The sequence below is a fragment of the Drosophila teissieri genome, chromosome 3R (genome assembly GCF_016746235.2).
Source record: "Drosophila teissieri strain GT53w chromosome 3R, Prin_Dtei_1.1, whole genome shotgun sequence".
In the NCBI taxonomy this organism is placed as follows: Eukaryota; Metazoa; Arthropoda; class Insecta; order Diptera; family Drosophilidae; genus Drosophila; species Drosophila teissieri.
Window position 1 is genome coordinate 17,506,724 of NC_053032.1, and position 14,700 is coordinate 17,521,423.

The following is a 14,700-nucleotide window of genomic DNA, read 5'->3' on the forward strand; positions in this document are numbered from 1 at the left end:
GCTTATGCGATTGGGAAAATGATCGGAAAGAGAGATTGCATTGGTACTTTAAATTGTAATCATTATATTATCGGTTACAAATTCGAGTTACCGGAAACCTTTGCTGATTATATTGTTTTATTCTCTTAGATCGATAGGCCGATTCTATCCCCTCCAATAAAATAAACCTTAAACCTCTTAAAATACGTGTATATTTAGAAACTTGGCTATAATAATCAATCACTGATATAATTACTTCCAAATACTCAATAGATGTACCTATTGTGAATGAAGCAGATAATCTGATGGTTGCCTTATCAAGCACTGACGCAAATTGATATAGTTTTTGGGGTGTGCCAAATCGGATTGAGGGGGCTATCCCCAAGTTCTGAAAAACCTGTGACTTGCACACATCCCTACATGCAGACCAACTCTCTCCGCCCCAAAAACTTTCCGCTTGCCCGTACTGCCTGTTTTGACCCGCTTTGTTGACTTTGACGTTTATGGTAGCGCTCTTCGATGTTCAGGTTGTTCACTTGAGAACTTTGTGCTGTCAAAGTAATTTGTTGTTGTTCTCCGAATCGTTGTTGCTGTTGCTGTTGTTGTTCTTGTGCAGCGAGTGGCAACGACTTTGGTTAAGTATGTAAGCAGCCCCACACAATGGAAACAACAATAAAAACAATGATATTAAGACAACAACAACATGCGGCATACGAAGTCAAAGACGTTGAACCGATTCGTGTGTTTCTGTTTTTATATATGGGGTTTTTGTTTCTGAAATTCTCCGGGTGTATGCAAATAATTCTAAAAATACAATACAGCCGCGGTTGCTTTAAGTCTAATTCGGAAAATTCGAATCCAACGGAAATTCTAAGACGACAAGTAAACAAAATCATTGAATTTATTTCAATACAAATTAATTGTTCTCCTTTTTTGTTGTAAGCGAATCGAAATGGTGTTATTTTAAGACCATTTGTATCTATTGTCTTGCTCTCAATTGTTAGCAACCAATCAAAACCAGATTTAAACAAGTTATTTTATTTGTTGCACGAAATTTATTAACATCATTAAATTAATTAGTATATAATTGTCAACATTAATGCATTTCTTGCCTTTTTCCAGACATCTTGACTCGCTTGGCTTCGGCGTGTAAATTACAGGAAGGAACAGCAGTAATAACTTAAACAAGGTGAGTTTCTTTGCCAGATCTCTGCAATTAAGTCGGGATTACTGGTGCGGTCAGTGGTTGGCAATGTTTTCAATTGAACAGTGCCATCGGCAATTATTAAGTCATTAATACTGGGGGATTAGCTTTCTGTCTCTCTCTCTCTCTCTTATCTCTTAGGCTGCTGACTTGCTCCCCCTTAAATAGCCTTGATAAGGGCCTTGATAGTCGGCAGCCACCCCATGGAGCTTTTTGGGTAGTGTTGTTGACTTGGCCTTATACAAGCTAAATCGTAGGACTTGTAGTATTTTTAACCTGAAAAGATTTTATAAAAAACCGAATCCGAATTTATCCTAGGTTAATCAAATTGAAAAAAGATATTTTCTTTTTTCTAATTGGAATTAGGTGTTACTGTGGTGCAATTGGAAATCTTCTTTCTTGCTGCTGAAATGTATGCAAGCAAATGCAGTTTTGTACCTCAGAACAAGTGAAATCCTATTAGATATCCATGTTTTAGATGCCTAAAAGTACGCAATACATAGTATAACTAGATCTAATGATCTCATTTATAATAAATGAAAAAACTAAAAACAAAATTAAATAAGAATATGGCCTAGGAACTGTTTTCTTTGTAATATGTAAGGAGTGTTAATGCATAGAAATAGTACTATCTTTGTATCTTATCTATTTTCATCAAATTCCATTATGAGATGTAGCTACTTTTGGAGAACTTCACTTTTGTAGTTCGATGTGGTTCTTCGCTCTCAAAAAATGCTGGATTCCAAAGCTCCGATTCGCGCTCTCCAAAGCTTTGCGGCAAAAGCAAAACAAACACACAATGTGTGAAGCAAAACAAAAAAATATATATTAAGAAAAAAGCTCTTCAGTCGTCAGCTGCTGCGCGTAGCGAGTAGTAGTTTGTGTGTGCTTTCCTCGGAAAAATAATTCACATCTGTGTTGCTAACCGATTTTCCCATTTAACACCCACAATTCGCAACGGTAAATGGTCAGGCGTAACCAAGAGAGTGTCGAGAATTTTGAAGTTGACGAAAAACGGCAGTTGCCTCAATATCGTGCAGCTTAAACGAGTGACCTTAATCTAAAAGCCGTAAACCTTAAAATGTATTAACATTTTTCGGAGTTCAAAAACACGCGCAATTAAACACACAAAGTGAATGACAAAAGAGCTTTGGCAAACTCAACAAGACAACAACGACAGGCCTTAACAACTTCCTCAATCTAACGCCCTTCGAAATGTTTTAGGCTACATACGTACATATATATACACAGCTATATGGAAATAAACCCAGCCTCAAGCTCGAAACTCGAGAATAAAGCGAGCAAAGAAGCTGAAAAGCAAGGCAACTTTTTCTATATATTTGAGTAGAGTCGGCTTTTTAACACCCGGCACGGGCTATTGCTTTCTCGTTCTTGTTCTACCACACGCCCCCTCCCTTTCGTACCACCCCTGAGTAGCCCACTCTCTCTTTCTTTTGATTGTGACGCAAATCACATGTTTATAATGCCGAAATCGAATTTGATTAAATTTTTATTAACTGGTATATGTTTAAAAAACAAAGCTTTTCGAGCGGCAGCGTTGCCAGATGGGCAGGAAAAGTCGAAACAAAAAATATTACCGAAATAGCATTGACATTTTCGAAAGAGCCAGAAAGAGAAGGCTAGCTTGGGTGTACTACACATGTTTGAACGTGCAACGAGCTTTTCAGTTCGTACAGTTCAATTAAAAACATGTGCTGCCCCCTGTCCAATATTTTTGTTTATTGTTTATAAATGAGAGAACTTTGTTCGTCCTCTCTCCCTCCCTCTCGCTCTTTGCTGGCAGCCATCTCGCTTGCACTTGCGGTAAACAAGCAGCTGAGGTCAGCGAGCAAACGCCGGCGCAGCTTTTCGCTGTGTTTGCAAACACAAAGTGGTAGCTTTTTCACTTGCGCAGGTTGAGAGCTTTTTGAGTTTTTTTTCTTTATTTTTTCTATATTGTTTTTTGTATGTATAAAAGTGGAATCGAGTGATATAGGAAGAACCTTGTGTGCTCATGACTATGGAATGGAATTTAGTGTGTGGTTTTTGTTTTATTTAATTTAGTTTCTCCATCCATCATGCTTGCTCTCATCTACGTACAATGTAGTCTTCTTTCTCGCTGTAGTTTTTGGAGAGCCTCTTCTTACAGCAGAAGAAGAATCTTCCGCCGAGGGTATCTTCTTCTAGCAGCGACTTGGGGCGTCAGTGGTGACCTCCAAAGCTGCTTTTGCACTGATTTATTTTGCCGGCCAGCTGCGGAAGCGTTGCTCCTCTTCGCCTCTTTGCTTCTCATTTCGTAGTTTTGTGTTTTTTTCGTATTTATTGATTTCATTACTATTTGACCGAGGCTGAGCGTTTTTTAATGCCGGCAAGCCATGTGCAAATGTCATGAAAGAGACAACCGCATTGCGGGTGAAAGAGCCAGGGCTATCTCCATACAAAAGTCTTTGTTTAATTTAGCTTATCACACGAAATTCTGCTGATAAGTTGAATCAGTTTTTTTTTATTTCGATGTTGTTTCAGTATCTTTTGTTGCTGGCTTTATTTTTATTTTGATTTGGCATTGAACATGGTACGCTGGTTTTTTCACCCTTCTCTTTCGCTGTGTCGGTGCGAGTGAGAGTGAGAGAGACGCGATTATATTTGTGAGCTGTTTGGCTTTTTTGATAATTTCGCGTGCAAATATCACGTATACGACGGGTTGCACCGAACTTGGTCATTATATGGTCGTACACGTTCGCCTCGCAATTGAATGTGATAAAATTGATGTGCCATTTCTTGCTATTCTTTGTATTAAAGCTTATCTCAATTTTCATTGTTGGCAGAGGTGTTTGATAAAAACATTGCATATTTCAAGGCGTGCTGTCGTTGTTACTGAAACTCCAAAGTCAAGCTGTCTTCAACTTTGTTTTAATCACTTATATCCTTACTAAATTCTCCTTGAATTACCCAGATTAAAAGCAAGATGACGTTTATGTGCTAACAATTAATAAAAGATCTTTGAAAAGTGCCAAAAACAAGAATTATCTATAGTTTAGTAAATCAATCAAATAAAATCATCGGCAACTTGGAAAACTCAAAGCAAACGTTTTGATTTTCCATTTGAGTTCCGTGTGGGAAGTTGTAGCAGAAAAACCTTCAAAGTGGATACCCTGGCGTTGCCTCTTGGAGGGCTATCTCATGTTAGAATGGCTCTAGCCAGGTAAGAACTACCTTCTGATAACTGCATTTAGATTACACTTCAACCAAATCATGTTAAGGGAATTCATAATCTATTATTATAAGGTTACATCAGTGTTGTTGATATAAAATCGCGATCAAATAACTATCGCAGATAATTGATCGGGTTGTAATTTTGATTTTTATTTGGGATACTTTAGATACATACATGTGTATGTTAACAAGCCCAGTTGGCTTACTCGTAAATTGCCCGGGAAATGTAAAAACATTCATGGGATTCGATGATCTTTACGGACCAATTAGTGATGCCCACGCTAGTAACGAAAATTCAATGTCGTCGCAAATGGTGATTACCGTTAAGCTATGAAAAACACATCCACAATAACAAAATGCAAGGCGAGTGCGCGAAATCGAGGAAACAATCAAGCGAAATGTGCAACATTTGATGCGCTCGTGTGTGTGCATTGCATTAAAATTCAGGGGCAATGCCGTGCCTAGATGTAATTACCGTTATAGTCAAGTGCAAACCATATGGCAGATAAATATCGCCTGACCCCTCGCTTTCAAAAGTGTAATGAAATACGAGGAAAATAATGGAAATGCATTCAGAGTATGAAAACGTTCACAAAAAATAAAAAAATAATATTGTAAAGGGATCTAAGTTGAAATTCTCATTTCAAGCTTTTCGCTAAATAAAGTGTTAATATATTTATCTTCTGTGTAGAAGTTAGCGTAATTGCCATTTGTAAAGGTTTATCAGAGAGAGAGAGGGAGACATAGAAAAAGAGGTAGATATATTACCCGTTAAAGGGCTGTGGGTGGTGAATTGAGTGAGAGGCTAAATTGGCCCTTGTGCGCTTTACTTTCACGGATTCGGATTTCCAAATGTTTATAGCATTGGATTTCCGATTTTCACTATTTATAGAGAGAAAGTGGCCAATGGATTTGAGTGATCTTTCGCTCTGTGAAAGAGAGGCCGAGAGGAAAAAGTGGGCGTGAGAGCGAGTGAGCATGCAAGCCTCGTGCTAATTCATTTTAATTCATTTGACCGAAGGTGAATTTGCTGCGGGTGGGAGCGAGAGCGGGAGAGGAAGAAGAAGCAGGGCGCACATGTGCACTATAGTAATCTCTCTCCCACTTTGTTTATGTTTTGTTTTTGTAACGGGTTATTTCAATTGTTGTAGCTGAAGCTATTTTATTTTTTTTTTAATTGTCTATGAGGAAGTGTGTGCAAGCTCTTTGTAGTTGTTTTGTACTTAGTTTTTCTTGTTTTTTTTCTACTTTGTGCGAAGGTGTTTCCATTTGTAATTACAATTACATGCCTCTGCCTTCGAGTGTGTGTGTTTGTATGTGTGCCCGTTTGTTTGATGTAATCATGGGTTACAAAAGCGTTTTGCTATTGCTATTGCTGTTTCAATTTGTGCGATAAGGTCGTTTTGCTCTATGATTTTGCGTAATTACATTTGATAATATTTCAATGTGAAAACCTTTGCGGGACCAGGCATATGAGGGCAATTGCAGTTGACTCTATAGTTGTAAATGTATCTACTATATTCATAATCAGGTGGAACTTCCTGACACTTGCCATATTGATGGGCAAATTATTTCACATTATTATTATTCACAATGCCACTCACTTTCTTTATATATTATAATACAAAGAAGCGTTCTGATTATAATCAGCACATACTCTTTGAATTTCAACAACATCCTTGATAGTCCAACCAATTTCTTTATTGTATGTTTAAATTACCCAACAATTGGCTTAGCTGAGGAATTTCACCGACCAAAAGATGACATTTTCCAAACATTGCTCAATACCTTTTCTTGACACATTCAATATGCCGTTCGGCATTCAAGGTTCTTTGAGTTTGTCGCATTTGTGACACTGAGATTGACAGACAGTCTGTGTAAGTTGATGGCGAACCTGTTGAAGAGCTTTTAGGTCCCATGGTTTTATCAAATTGACTTGGGGATGGGGAAATCAATGTGGTCACTGAGAGTGAAGGTTTTACCCTAATAGGCCAATCCATAATTTTCATTCGGGCAGAGACCAGAGACCCTCAAGCTCTGTCGTTTCCGATTGATAAAGGGTAGAGAGCGTGGTGAAAAGAGCCCAAAACATTCGCGTTCTATATTTATATCGATGACATGATTTCATTTCAATGTTCATGCCACAAAACTCACGATTCCGCGCCCGATAACAATGACACAATTCAAGTGTGTCTGTGTGGGTGTTGTCGCCTCTGTGCGTTTGTGTGTGTGTGTGTGTGTGTGTGTGTGTGTGTCTAAGGTTGTTGTGGCTGTTGTTGTCAGCCACCCGCAACGAAGCTACAATCATTGACCCTCATGCCTTCACAACTGGCTAACACTCACATGGACTCGAAACGGAGAGGTGTGTGCTTTTGTGGGTGGAAGGGAAACTAACTAACTTATTGATTCAAAATTTGTTGGCCATATACACATGTATCTACATACATACTTCGTAGGCCTATCAACTGGCAGCCTAATTGGTTAAGCGTACCAAGGGTATTATGATGTGATATGGGTCGAGGCGAAATTAATGGATTCTCATGCAGAAACAGATACAGATACAGATACGGATACATTTACAGCTCTCAACCCAATTTTTTCAAGAACCTCATCAGAGCTATCGCAACGTTACATTATCAGTGACGTCTTTGACAGTTCGATGGCAAATCGTGGTATTTCAATTAGAGTTTTGCATTGGGGTTTATGTTGCTTTTAATCAGAAATTGAAAATAAAATATACTTTTATAGCTGGATGTTGTCCGACTTTTTGTAGAACCAAATATAAATGACCCTGATATTTATTGGTATTTGAAGGCTGACAAAATGAGGTATAGCGGTGCAAACGTTTCAAAGTTGAATGGACTATTGAAAACATATGGATCGTTTCTGATATTTTGTTTGTTTTCAAGCTCGAAGGCAAAGGAAGAAATTTATAGATAGAAGGACACAGGTAGTTGAAGAAGATACATGAAATAATATGAGAGGAAAGATCTCAAGCAATTTATAGATATCTTATATTTATAAAGCGATCTGATGGATTATTATCAAATATTTAATAGGTCAAATATTAGTCGCCTTCAGCTGGCCGTTAATTTGGATTTGCTTAAGCGCACCAATCGCAACCAATCTCAATTACAGCACTTCATTCTCGCCCGCAATTCGCAATCCGCAATCGCATTCAAACATTCGAATGCGAAACAACAAACAGAAATGTTTACAACAAAACGCGACGAAACAATGCACACAGTCGAAAGGAGGTGGAGGCTAAAAGCAAAACGCAAAACAACGCAGCGGAGCAGAGCGTCGGCAGAGCTGCAGCCGAGCCATGGCAGCGCTGCTCAGCGACAAAAATGCAGCTGGCTGAACTGAAAAGCGTTGGCGGCGTGCTCGATACCAAAGCGTCGCTGTCGCCGTCGACGTCGCTGCCCGGCCTCTGCTCCGATTTAGCCTCGTTACAAGCGGTCGGTCGGTTGCTTTGGAGGTGTCAGCTGAGGTGCCAATCTTTTGGTTACAAAATGATGTCTGAATCAGGCCTCTAAAATGTAATTAAAAAACGAATAATGTAGGGGTGTTTCTAATATTGGTAAAATAATACTACAAAGTTGATTCTTAGACAGTTTGCGACAAAATAAATATAAAAGGCTACCAATGGTTACTATTTAAGATAGTAATGTTTATGCTCTGTTAATACTCTTAACATTCCCATAACTTAACATACTCTGAAGATTATGGTTGATTATAGGTAAAGATTATCGTTAATCCAATGATTAGTCTGAGCCATCTTTATAGCTCAAAGATCTTTATAAAAAGATCTGGAAGGACTCTAAATCGCGATATATGCATGTACTGGGTGCAAGAAATCCCTATTTTCTGCAGTGCACCTTGGCCGCGCCCTCGCAACGCTGGCTGCGCAGTCGCCCTCGCATGTGGCCACAGAAATCGAAATCTTAGCCCCGAATTCGTCACCAACTTTGGACACCACTTACATGCCGCCAACGCGGACTGCGACGACGACGTCGCTGCTGGCAGCGTGTACTACTTTTATTTTCATTGAAAACGTTTGCTGTAATGTTTGTGGTATGCTACGCTGGCAGCGCTGTCGACGTCGCCGCTGCGCACATGGTCACTGAGCTTTGCCTCTCTCGCTCTCTCCCTCGCTCTCTGCTGTTGGTTCTCTCTCGCTCTCTCTGCTTCTGTGCTGCCACAGTCTCTGCCGACGTCGCTGCCTGACGTTGCCTCGCTCATTTGTTTTGGGTCGTATTGACCTTCTTAAAAAGTAGGTAACCTCATTTCTCATTTATCGTGTACAACTTACATGCTGCTGCTCAGCCGACGCCTCTGTCGCTCTGCTCCCACCTCTGCCGACGTCGCTGCCGAGGGTGGGGGGCTTGTCTCTTCAGCGGCCAAAATATATGAACAACAACAAAATAAAAACTCGAGCGCCAAAGAAACATCGCACGCATTTCGCCACAAAATGCAACGCCTTCAATTGCTTGGCCAAGATTCTTTTATTGCTTGTAATCTTCTCGTACTTGAGAAAAAAACTCATTATTTTAAAGGTCAACATTTGAGCAATGTTGCCTTTTCTCAAAGCAGCTATTGTTACTGCCTAAAAAATTGGAAACAAAATTAGTTTAAATAAATAAAATAAATGGGACATATTTTGATTGTTAAATAAATTAAATTTAAATTCGATATGGGAATATACCCAACCATTTTCCACTTTGCTAAGCTATTTTCACAGAGTAGCCAATTATTTTAAATTAAGTTCTAAATAGGGGTGAGCTTTACAAATTTCTATGGTCCTTGAGAGTTAGGGCAGCTTAGAAAATGTACACCCATTCACATTGGAAGGGCATTGTGCTACTGCAAATGCCCCATTAGCTTTGTCTCCACTTCCCCAATCTATTTGCCCATTTCAAAGCTACAAAAGAGAATCGGCGAGTGATCGCTTCCTAGTGCCCCAATGCGCTGACGTCACACTCAGGCGACACTGACAGAAATAATTGCTGCGAAGCTTGTGCGCCGGGCAAGGTTTTCGTTTCGGCGCTAGATTATGTTTCAGACTTTTCCGAAGGTGAGGCATAATTTGAAAAGTGTGTAATTTGTTCTCCTACGCTGATTGCACTTGGAATTTATGCTGCGGCGGCGGCTCCCTTGGTTTACTTATGTCTATAAATTTGAGTGTGCGTGCATAAACATTGAACAGTTTTTGTACTATTTTTTTTTTTTTCTTTTTTCGTATTTTGTGTTTTGCTCGCTGAACTATAGCAATCCCAAACTGAACTAAACTCAACTGAGCAGAGCAGAGCATAGCTGAGCAGAGCGAAGCAGAGCTGAGCGGCAGCGAGTTGTCGTCGCAGTCTCGTTTACTATTGACACCATTAATGTTGCCCCAATGTAGGTCAATTGCGCGCTAATTGCCCCGCCACTCGCCTTCTGCCGGGGGTCGTTTTGCCTCCTCTCAATGCTGAATACTGCCACTGCCACTGCAACTGCCTCTGTTCGCTGCCGCAGCCGCCGTTGATTGAAGCTTGGTGGCTTGACCTTTTAGGCCTCGGGAGCAGTGCGAAGAAGTTGGCCAAAATGTGTCACTTTGGGCAGGTTTTAAATGTCGAGTAATAGGTCCTGTTCGAGCTGATCCTGAGAATATCTGACCAGAGACGTAGACTTCGTCACTATATCCACATTCTCAAGGCTTATGCGTAACGGAAAATAGTTCGTCAAGAACGTGGTACAATCAAGTTGACATTGTACTTCAAACAATTCATTACAATTGATATTCAACTTTAAAATTATATTTAATATGTGGCTTGAATGTTTTGCTTACCTAACTATAAAATAAACAAAATAACTACCTAAGATATTCCTGGAAGGGCTATAAATACAGATCCTATTACATCAAATTGCTTGTTTCACTTGCGTATTTGTAATCTGCCATACGCAACAGCGTTCCGCAGAAATTGCTCATATTACGCATACGCCGTGTGAGACAGCTTGGTAACCACAAGCTAACTCTCAACGCACTGGAATCGCTGCTGCTGTGCTGTTGTGCTGCTGTCTTTTTGTTTTTGCGTTCTCTTTTTTTGGGGCAACCAGCCCCAAACTCTGACCTAGTTTCCGCCTTTTTGGGCACCGAAAAAACTTTTGTTGTACATTTATTTCTCTGGCTTTGTATTTTTGCATATTTTATGATTTAATCAAAGGAAATTATACACGCATGCAGAGCATCCCAGGGTGTGTGCCCTGGGGAACGAATCAGACGAATCAGAGTAGTGAAGTTAAGTTCCCCCAATCGCACACACTCACCCACAGGCTGGGGCAATAAAACCGAAACTTGACCTAATTCTGAAAACTGAATTCTCTGCCTTTTTGTCTCCAGACCCAAATGCTATAAGTGGTTGTTTTCGGTGTACACAACATTCATCTTGCGGAGCTGCGAGTATTTTAATTATGGCATTTCCAATAAACAATTGTAGGTGGTTGCTTGGAACGGGAAAATATACAAAAATCGATCTATGAGCTGATTGAACACTTGGGAAATCGAATTGCCCTGCTTATGGAAATCATTCGATAAGCAATGAACACAAAGCCATTGGGTAATGGTACAAAATGTGTGGAGTGTTGAGTACGAGATGTAATATTATTAAACGAAATCTTACGATACGCTTGTACTGCATTTTTGAAACAAAGCAGATTTTTGAGATTTATGTTCATGTGGGTATTGAATCAAGTTTCAAAATTCGTGTTCATTCCTCTTAAGTGCAATAAGGAAAAATGTGCTGATCAAAGAAATCTAAATTACATATTTCTGTAAAGATTTAATGGATTTTAATGATATATGTGATCCAATGCCACATGGTCTAATTGCAGTTCTAAATAAGAGCTGTTTATTTAATAGATTATGAATCGAATAAATGGTTGTTTTCAATCGTGCACAACTCAAGGAAGTTTCGCTCATAAACACTTAAATGTGGCTACACGAATCCACAGATTCTGTTTTAGAAATAGTAAAACGATTGATAATAATTCTTGTTGATTTTTTCGTATTTTTCTTAGGGTATATCAATCTTTAGATGTTGAAACGCCCAAATGATGTTGTTTCCTTCTTCGTTCCGCCTTTTCACCTCCCACTTTTGTCTTGTTTGGCTTCTTTATAATTTCCATTCGCAAACTACAATTATTTGATTCACTTGAATCGCACCAGATGGTTTATATATGCAGAGGCTCCTCCTCCTTTGATTAATACAATCGTTCCTCTGGCGGGAGTCCCTTGCCCCCCGCCAAGTACAGCCCTGCCCACAGTTGCGCTTCTATTTCATTACTACTATTATTACGCTCGTTTTTGTTGTTGTCGACTGCCTGTTGCTAGCCACTGTCTTTCTTTCCCTCTCTCTCTTTCTGACCTCCCTGTCTCGCTCAGTGTAATTTACGCGGTCCAATACTTTTTGCACTCAGCTTATGAAGGGCATGTGTCCCATAAAGTTCAAAGTTAACAAAGTATTTGGATATACTCATGATTTTGGGAAGAACTTGAGTTTTTGAATAAACTAAATTTTAAGGTTGACTTTTTATTTATATCAATTAGTACAATATGTGTATAAAATAGAAAGAATATCAAGTATACGTTTTAAATAGAAAAATATATCAGTGTTTTTAAAATCTCTTTAGATAAATAAACACGATTAATAAAGAATTTTTATTTTCATAATCAATGTATATTATGCTTTAAAAGAGCGCCTTTTATGACTGATTTCGAAAGGGTATAGGATGTTCGCCTTGGAAAACCACCACCGCTGTCATCTGTTTCATTTTTTAATTCGCTTATTCCCTTGGTCTGTCTCGGGTTGGCCGTAGGTATTTCATTTCATTGGCCACCGGGCGATGGGAACAGTGAAACCCAGGCCAACTGAACTGAACTCAACTGAGACTGAGAGTCGAGCAACGTTCTAACCTTGTAATGCCCGACGCAGTGGTAGTAATTTTGATGGTTGTTGTTGTTGTTGGTACCTTTAACCTTTGCTTGGTTAATGCGAGCGGCACCAGCACCAGCGACAGCAACAGCAACAACAAGAACAACAACCTTCTCTGACGTCGTTTTGTCGTATCCTTGAAAGTGTCTATCTGAGGTCATCAACTACAATTTTCGTCGAGCTGGTTGTTGTTACTGTTGGTTGGGGCTCGTTTATCATTGGGCTTTTCATGGTCGACGCTCCGAACGCAAAGGGGGAAATATACAGAAAATATATATGCATTCCAGCAACAGCAAGAGTACAAATATTATGAAAAGGAGATGCAGGACTTGTCCAGGACCTGAAAACTATAGCGTTGTCTCACACTGGACGGCTGTCATATGGAATATGTGAGTGCGCCACGTGCATTTAATACTAATTATATGCGAGCGGCCACAAACCAATATGGCCATCTCCCCCCAACCCTATCACCCATTATCTGTAATTGCCTTTGTTCAAATATCGATTTTGATAGCAAAGCGTTTTTCCCTGTACATCGTTGGTGGATTTCCTGTGCTCCATAATCGATGTGGCTTAGTAAATCCAAAAATGAGGGGGCAGTAGGCAATATGTAGATCACATACACTCAGGAGAGGCACTATGAACTAAAAATACAGCACAACTAGTATATTTTGTTCAATATGGCATAAAGTTTTCTGAATATTACTTAAGAGTTTCGTATTAGGGAAGTTGGACTGCAAATAGACCACAGACACACGCACATTAGAGTCCACATAGTGGACTAAGCTAAAGTAAACAGAAAAAATAGCGTTTCAGGTCAGGGTTTCCAAAAGTACACACACGCACACCCGCCCCAGTGATAATTATCTGACAATGAGATTGCGGACCGCCAAGCCATGCCAAGCCAACCTCAAAAAGTGAGCTAAAAGGCCGAAAAAAGAGAGCACCGTACATATTTACGTATATGCGCTGGTGGCGGAGGGTGGAGGGGTTTAAGTAAACTGCATTAATGAATCTGGGTTATAATTGAAATCAATGGACAACGCACAGAGCTCTCCAGACATAGCCACGCTGTGGATTTCAACATAAACAATGCATAAATCCGAAAGATACTTACGGACAGTCGGCCCACGAGAGCCCTACAAGAGTCAGCGGTAACAACATAAGCAGCCCGAGCACGGTACAAGCGATTTATGAGTGCCTTGGTGAAAACTGACGTCGTCTGAGGGAACAGTGGTTAAGGGGCTGCCCATTGTGTAATGGGTGCCAGAGAAAACATGGGCTGTTAAATTCGGAGTACGGCTTGCCAAGACATTTAAGGAATATATTAACAAGGAAAATAACAACATTTTATAATAATTTTGTATATTAAAGCAGTTTGTTGAATACCTTGCCATTTTTGTTTGATCACAAAAAAATAATCAACTAAAATGCAATAAATAATCAAAATCCTAATGTTTTGTCCCACTGTGCCCTCACTTAAGTGTTCCATTCCAATTCGTTTCGTTCCGGCACGCTTAAAAGCTTAACAAATTGAATTCGAGTAGCAGGCGGCATTCAAAGCAACAAAGGGAAACAAAGAAGCAAACCAGCTGTAGAAAATGAAGAAGCTGAAGAAACGCCAGAAGAGGAGTCTTCATCGACAGAAGACAGCAGAGCCGACAGCGCAGAGAAAAGCCTTCAAACGACGATGTGCGTGACAAAAATGATGACAGACCCCCAGACACGGGAGCCCCTTCTTTCTTTTCCCTGTTTTTCCACTTTTGGGTGCATTAAGCGATTCGGGTGTCATACCGTTTCCATTCGCACGTTTCAACTTCCTCGACATTTGCATAAATTGCTCGTTCCGTTGCCGCTGCGTTTCATCCGGTGGCCCTGAAACGAAGCGGAATGAAACGCCGCGGAGACATGGTCTTTAGCTCTTTTAATCATTTTCATGCTACTACCTCCGTATATCGGCGCTGTTTATTTATTGCTCTTGTTGTGTTGCCGGGGCCTCAATCTCAATGTCTACCGCTTGTAATTTGTATCTTTAAGATACGCGATCCCGACTGCTTGTCTCCATTTGTTGTTGTTGTTGTGGCTGGTGCTCTGTCGCCTGTCTTTTTTGTGGTTGCATCTCTCTGCACATCTTCACATTAAAAATTTATGATGTAGCCAAAGAGTAAAGTCGCTCAAAGGCGTGCCTTCTGTTTTTGTCCGTTTGTCCGTACGACAGAGATGCCGATATGGCCATTTTCTAGCTTCTGTTGAAATTGAAAAACTTGAACCACTAGTTATCTAACTAAATACTTACGGATTCTAAGTTATTGGTTTACAGAACTTTAATTT

The 14,700-nt window shown here is 39.9% G+C and overlaps 1 protein-coding gene across 1 annotated transcript in view; it reads left to right on the forward strand.

The window, feature by feature from the left end:
* The window catches only part of LOC122622182 (protein roadkill), a 59,612-nt gene that overhangs the window by 3,454 nt on the left and 41,458 nt on the right, over window positions 1-14,700 (forward strand). Inside the window, exon 2 of the mRNA XM_043800431.1 lies at window positions 1,102-1,168. The gene's annotated coding sequence lies outside the window, so the exon portion shown is untranslated. The remainder of the gene's footprint in view (window positions 1-1,101; window positions 1,169-14,700) is intronic.